The 7,766-nt window shown below is 43.5% G+C and overlaps 1 non-coding gene across 1 annotated transcript; it reads left to right on the top strand.

Moving 5' to 3' along the window:
• Positions 1-7,433: 7,433 nt before the first annotated feature.
• Positions 7,434-7,540, top strand: LOC141624755 (small nucleolar RNA R71). The gene has a single exon (XR_012534560.1). It is a non-coding gene; the product is annotated as a small nucleolar RNA R71 (small nucleolar RNA).
• The last annotated feature ends 226 nt before the right edge of the window (positions 7,541-7,766 follow it).

Genomic DNA, 7,766 nt, shown 5'->3' with positions numbered 1-7,766 from the left:
TTCCTAATCTTACGGGCATGCTTTTCGAGGCAAAATTGTCATTTTCGTCAAACAAGCACACTTACCCATTTCTTTTTATTTTTCTTTTTGGGGGAATCATTTCACTCCCGTTTCACATTTTATTTCAAACTTACCCATTTCTTTTTATTTTTCTTTTTGGGGGAATCATTTCACTCCCATTTCACATTTTATTTCAAACTTACCCATTTCTTTTTATTTTTTCTTTTTGGGGGAATCATTTCACTCCCGTTTCACATTTCATATCAAACTCATACGTTTCTTTTTTTCGTTTTTTTAGGGGGTAGCCCTCCCTACCGTCCGGTCATTTTCGGCAATTTTTTGCATTTTCAGGTCTTTTCCTTGTTTTGTGCTAGTTAGGCCATGTGTACTAATATGTATTTTATGTGCAATTTCTATAGCATGACGGCGTAAACCGTCATCTACCAAAATTGTTCAAAGCTAACCTGCAGATACAAACAAGACAACCCAGCAGCAAAGGCACTCAGGCCGCCATATATACAATCAAAAGGTCATACGTACATCAAACTGGGGGCTCTTGCCCGAAACAAGTCCAAAATGAAAGTCCTAAAAATGTACAGAACGTATGTCGTACAACAGACAACATAAGTAACAAAAAACAAAAGCAACTACTACTGATCGCCACCTTGCTCGGCAACTATCGCCTCGAGAGAAGCAATCTCGGCATCTCGGACTTTCAACTCCCTCAACAGGCGAGTCGTCTCCTCCTGGGACTGCGCTAGCTCACGCTCCATGTCGCGCTCCTTCTGCAGATGACAGAGAAATGGCTCATGTCAATCATTTCAAATGCAAAGAAAGTTAGAAAATTCAAAAATGAAGTAAACGGAAGGTTCATACCTGCCGTCGTCGACCACCAGCAAGTGCCTCGATGGCAGTAGCCTGATTCCGGTTGGCTACCCTCCACAAAGCCACGAACCGAGATGGTGCCACCTGCATTTCAATAAACAAAGATTCTCAATAAATGGACAAAAATGGACAAATGTATTCTTATATAAAAGCTAACTGAGTTGGGAACTTACCCTCCGAATCAAATGTTGCCACTCATCCAAGCCAGCATCTGTCACCGACTCGCCAAAGTCGCGAAGCTCGGAGATCGTCGTCATCCCCGCCGCGTCGGTGTACTCGAGGGTCTCAGGGTACGCTAGGGGCTCGACGCCCGCCTCGTCAACCTCCTGCAAAATTCAAATGGTTTCTTTATTTGATGATCATTCATCATTTCTCATCAAATAAACTCGTAAGGGAAAAACGAAGCACTTACTACGACCGGCCAGTACGCCAGCCTCCGGCGAGTGAACGTAGAGTAATCCTCGCCAGGAAGAAGGAGAGCGTCGCCACCGACGTCTGCCAGGTCAGCCTCCCTCTCAGCGTCGGAAGGCTCCCTAAACATCGTCCGAGGAGGATTGATGGGAAGCGTGAAAGCGTCACGGGAGTACTGACGAGTCAAACGCTCGCCCAGATACCACACTGGACCCATCGACGTCCTCAGCAGCAATCGACTCGAGCTCCTAGGTCGAAGGACCTCAGCCACGAAAGGAGGGACGTCGGCATAGTCCGCCCAAGACGTGGGCACCCACTAAAGACAAGTAAACAAGAGGTCATTCCAATGATCGCTTCAAAAGAGTAATGAATAAGCAAGTGAAGGAAAGTGATTGAAAGAAATGCTTACGTCACTCAACTTCAGGGCATTCACGCCCCATCGACAAACATCGTATGAAGAACGCTGGCTCTTCCTACGACACATCACCCAATCCCTCACAACAGGATAAGCTCGCGGCCCCGGCTCCGTCCTCTTGGGCGCAAAGCCCGGAAAGTAGGAGTACACCCGCGCCTGCAAAACAAGATAATCAATGACGATCTTTCACGATTCCACAAGAAGAAAGAAAATAATCTTTCATGATGCAAAATGAAGGTTCATACCTCCAACAGCAGTCCAGGGCCAACCGTAGCAGGAGAAGTCCCCTTCACCAGCAGCTCGGGAGGGATCATGGCCCTCATGTAGCGAGTGAGGACCGCAAAGCCAGGAGTGACCCAGTCCCAACGACCCAGGTCACTCAAGTCAGAAAGGAAGGGAAGGAGCTTCGTTGACAGCCTCTCCTCCTTGTCTCCAAGGTAGAATAAAGACAAGAATCACCAGAGCCACAGGCGATCTCTCTGCTCCGCAGTGCAAGGAGAAGGAGCCTCCTCCCTCCCGTCAATCGTCACCACCGTCGAGATCCGGCTAGCAAAGTAATCCCTGATGTAAGTTCTCGGCACTAACCCGGGAACCGTAGCAGCACTCGCCGCTAGGTTCCAGCCGATCAGCCTCCTGGCCTCGGCCGAGTCCACCCTCATGGCCGTCGACGGCCATGTCACAGCCTCCGCTCCACACGACAAACCAAAAATCATGTCGTAGTCCTCCAACGTGACCCCAACCTCGCCGAAAGGCATGTGAAAGGTCGAGGTCGTGTCCCAGAACCGATCAAGAAAGGCTCGAAGCAGGCTAAGGTTAGCCCGAAGGTTCCTCTCCTTGATCTCCCTCCACGCTCGTACCAAGGCTCCAAAAGCTCCAAGCTCGATGATGGCCTACTCCTCCGCTGACAGAGTCCTGTAAGCCTCCATCATCGTCGTGTAGCCAGAAAAGGACCTCATGTTCCCGGCCTCCTATTTTGATTTAATGCAAAGCTATCTTTAGCTCGAGTGAAAGAGAAAGGAAATGACAAATGAATGATAAAGAAAGATGATGAAAGAATGATGAATTCGAGATTTACCAAGCTCTTCACCGTCCTATAAGACAGGTGACTCTCCGCTGCCCAGATGAGATGTCGGCTATCCCATCTCTCAGCCCACTCGGGTGCTCCTCTCAGCTGACGACCACCTCGTCCGACGTTGGCCCGTCTCGGGGCCTCCTCCTCAGCAACCTCCTCCTCGACAGCCTCCTCCTCGGCAGCCACTACAGCAAAAGCCTCCTCTAACGCTTCCTCAAATGTAAAAGAAGGGTCGAAACCAGTATCCACATCCATGGGAGCTCTCCCTGATGTAAAAGCCTCATCACCTGTAAATTAGAGTGAATTAGGCCGCGTTAAGTGACGGCGAGCCTTAGTCAAGGTATTTTTCAAACTTTCAAGCTCCGAAATCGCTCTTTTCTCGCCATTTTTTGCCGTTTCTCTCGAAACCCGACCGCTCATGTGGTAATATGGGTCGAGTCAAGTCTAAGTTCAAAGCCTAAGCCTGAGTATGAGTCGAAATTTTAGCAGCATTTCGTTATAACGACGATTATGCCCTAGAAAAGTGTCCTAAAAAAGCCGTCGCAAATCAAAAATACGAGATGATAAGAAGTTTACGCATCACATAAGGATTCCAAATATCATGTTTCGTCACAAATGGGCAATCCTAAGGCTATTTTCGAAGCAATTTACGACACAGCTGTGAAACCGTCGCAATTTTACTCAAAATGCTCAATACTCAATAAAAATTCGAAAAGAACACATGATTACGCGTTCCTCATACTACCAACTATCCATTTCTATGGTCAATTTCACAAGGAAATTTCATTTGGGGGAAAAGCCCCAAATTTTCGAGTTATTTAGGTTGAAAACCCTAATTTTCTCGACTCAAATCAGGCAAAATACAGATGTTAATGCAAGAATAAGACACATACCTTGATTAGTCATGGCAAATGCAAGCTTTTGATCAAATTTTGACGAAAAATGGTTGGAACTTGAGAGAGTTTTGAAGAAATTTGTGTTTTGTTATTATGAATAAAACACGGGTTCTGTCGAGTTTTTACTCATACAAGGACGAACCCAGGAAAAGACGCAGCAGGTGCTGCGCCTCTTCCAAGAGTCACAGCTCTTGCTGTGCCTCTTCCTCAGCTTCCCTCCAATTCGATTTTCAAAAATTCGTTACAAGTTCGTTATTTGTGGGCCCATATTTGGTGCGCCTCTTCCTCAACACATATATCGTATATTTGTTTCGTTTGATGTTTATTCTTCATCCGGGCCCGTATTTTCAAGCATACTGCGAATTGTCACAGTACTTTATCAAGACTTTGCTTGCAACAATGAGCGGATTTTATCTAACAGTGTTTCGACACGCCTCAATTAATCCCCCAACGAGAGTTCATGATAGCCGATTGTTCCTCTCGAGACATGGAGATTCAACCTCAAGTTTTGCCGGAGTTCGCTTGAGACCGACGCAAGCAGATTCCACTCAGGAGTTTCTACCGCCGTCCTGCTACCCCTTCAATATTACGTTTTATTTCCCCTCGAAAAAAGAAGTCTCAGGTATGATCTCTTCTTATGGCTGGTGAGCCTCCTTACGTAGTCTAATGGACTTTAAACGACCCTCCCCGATAGTCGACAGACTTTAAAATGTTCCCGACGACAGGCCCTTGGCTCAGACCCCTTGAGCCGCCTCGCGTCGCCATAGTCGTCAGGTTGTAATCTTCGATTGACCTGATGGCTATACTTTCACTTTCGCCTTGTCCAAGCCTCAGTCAAAGTGGGGGCTCTGTAGATACCTCATTTCCGCACCTCCCGCAAGCCACCCGTTGATGATTGGGTCGCATGTTTGATACGCGGAACGATTTATGACAATTTGTAAGTTTAACGTTAAGTGATAGCTCATACACTTGTGTCTATCCCTAGGTCATAATGTACGCGCCGTTACGGTCATTTTGACTGTAATTAGAGTTCATTTGGAGTCCGGGTCAAAAATCGTCTTCATTTTCTAATAACCGTTTAAAATGCCGAGTCGGAATATTTTGGAATGTTCCTGATATCTCTATTCCATATTTCAATCTTAATCATTTGGCAAAATATATTCCGAAATTATATTTTAAATAATAAGGAAGTTGAGATCAACCGCAATTCCATAACAGAAACGCGGAAAATCTTTCTTCCGCAGGGGGAAACTCCCGGGGAAAGGACGCGGCACTTGATGCGCCTCTTCCAAGAGCCGCAGTGGTTGTTGCGCCTCTTCCCCAGCTCCTTTCTGCGTATTTTAAGATCTTTTCGAGATTTATTTCAAAAGTTTTACCGAAACCCTAATTCCTCCATGCGATTAGTATAAATAGGGACCTTCGTTCCTCATATTTCTCACGCGAGTGTCCGCCCTTCTCTTCTCCTTTTGCATTCTAAGACCGCACTCTTGCTTATTGGCGTCTACGTGCTTGAAATTTCGACCACGTAAGCTCGGATCCTTTTGAGTACCAGCCTCGTTTTGCATGACCGACCAATTTGACCAACTCCACTCAATCAACTTAATCAATCTAGTTAAATTACTCTTATGAGGGCACTTTCGTCGTACATTCGAGTCGAGCAATCACTAATCGTTAACTTAGTTAATCTCGTTTCGTCAAACATGTAAGTCTGAGGGTGTAAATCCCATCTTTTATATTTGTATTTTACTTTAGTACTCATTATTGTAAGATTTACGTCGAAAGCATATTTAAATTCGATTTATAAACCCTTTTATTCAAACCTTTTTACTGATTAACGGGAGACAGATGTCGAGAAGAAACGCAGCAACTGCTGCGCCTCTTCCTGAGGCTGCCGTATTTTCTGCTTTTCTTCTTCTTCCTTCGTCCTCTGTCAATTCGTTTATTTTACTTCGTCTTTTCTTGTTTTCTTCTTATTTCGTTAGTATGATAATTTTAATATATAATTCATTAATAGTTTATCACTTTTAACCCGACTTAGATCCCAAATAGTCAATATTTGCGAGTTTCCGTCATTAAATCAAACCCGATTTTAGAGGCTCGATTTAGTCATATCAAGTTTTTGGAATTCGACTTTTGGTACATGTTCTTCATCTGTATATCACACCGTCTCCATCTTTAAATTAACCTAATTCGTTTTAACTAACAATAACTTGCTTGAGTTGTAATTAATTCATAATTAATTTGTAATTAGTAATTAATTCATTTGTAATTTCTAATTAATTTGAGTCCGTTCTTTATTGCTTTTATGACCCATTCATATGTAAATAATATGCTAAATCACTTCCATCCGAGTCAAATATCAATAATCGATCATTAAATTACCAACGAACATTAACGATATGCAGTTCCGGCTTCACAGCCAAAACTCACCTTAGGAAGAGACGCAGTGACCACTGCGCCTCTTCCAAGGGACGCAGCTCTGCTGCGCCTGTTCCGGGTTGAGTTCTGTCTCTGAACTTCCGTTGTTGCTTTGACCTAATTTATTAGCTTACATATTAACCAACAATTAATCGTAATATCACCCTTAATCTGTTTGTATTTTTCTAACCCTAATTATTTTTTTTTCTTTTTCTAAAATTATCCGTTTTAAATGTATTTTCGTCGTAAATCATTAATCATTGTAATTATTGTAATTCTAATTATTGTATTTTATTGTATTATTATCGTTTGTTTGTATGTCTTCACATGTAATTAACCTTAAATCCCTACTTCGACCTAATGTGTGCTAAATTACATGTTCACCGACTTAGTTAATATTCACATGCTAGGATTAATTTATTGGATGTTGCATTGCATGCATATAATCGACAACATATCAAGTATAGATTATTTTCCCTAATCATTAGTAGAGGCCGTTATCGAGGCGGGCGGGATTAGGTGTTCGATCAAAAGAGCTTTCTAATACGTACCCTCACCCCTTACTCCAGATCTCTGTGAACATCCGTGTTCATTGGCATCCACGAGAGTCATTCTAGACATAGAATGCTAAGAGTTACGAGTTCTTGGTGTCTATGTCACTACTTTGTGTCTTGACATGACGCGAGGTATTCGAACGGTTTCCAGTTTTCCACAATAAATTGATGGCGACTCCACAAATGCAAACGCTTGTTTTCCCAAGCGCCCCCGTAGGCCCCCCGTGTCCACAACATTTTGTTGTTCTTGTTGAGGTTGAGGCACAAAAGTTTGTTGTGGTTGAGGGTTAAGCACATTGTTGCTTTTGTAAGACAAGTTCGGGTGAAATTTTGTCTTCGGGTTATAAGTATTTGAAAATGTACCCGGTAGAAATGAACTTTGTCTAAAATTTTGATAAGCATTTACCACCTCATTAGTAGCTTGGCAATGAGTGGTGTAATGACCCGCACCTCTGCATCCGTCACAAACAACAATTTGACTAGTAGAGGACACGACATTGAGTTGTTGAAGAGAAGCACTTGCATCTCGGTCCGCCAATTGTTGTTGGAGTAAGGCAATTTGGGCCTTCAAAAGGGAAGTATCAGAAGATTCCTCCTTACCCTTGAGTGGTACACTTCGGGAATTGATATATTAGGCATCATGAAGCGCCATGGATTCAATCGTGGCATGAGCAATATCCCTGTCAATTTGATCAAACCGCCCATTGTTGGCGGAATCAAGAATTCTTCGGGACTCGGCACAACATACATTGTAGAATGTTATGGCTAGGAACCAAGCATCCAACCCATGATGTGGGCATTGTATTTGAAACTCCTTGTACCTTTCCCAAGTTTCATACAAGCTCTCAAGTGCTTGTTGACGGAATCCCATGATTTGGCTCCTCAACGTTTGAGTTTTCTCCGTTGGAAAAAACTTTTGATAGAAAGCAAGAGCCAATGTCTCCGAATTGGTGATTCCCATGGCGGTGCGATCAAGGCTATTGATTTATAGTTTTGCTTTGTCCTTCAAAGAGAAAGGGAAAAGTATTTCCCTAATTTAGGCTTGAGTAACTCCCGTTTGCCGAATCATGGAGCAATAGTCACAAAAGTTTTGAACATGCAAATTAGGATCCTCC

Source organism: Silene latifolia, chromosome X, assembly GCF_048544455.1.
Source record: "Silene latifolia isolate original U9 population chromosome X, ASM4854445v1, whole genome shotgun sequence".
Classification (NCBI taxonomy): Eukaryota; Viridiplantae; Streptophyta; class Magnoliopsida; order Caryophyllales; family Caryophyllaceae; genus Silene; species Silene latifolia.
This window is presented reverse-complemented; position numbering and strand designations above follow the sequence as displayed.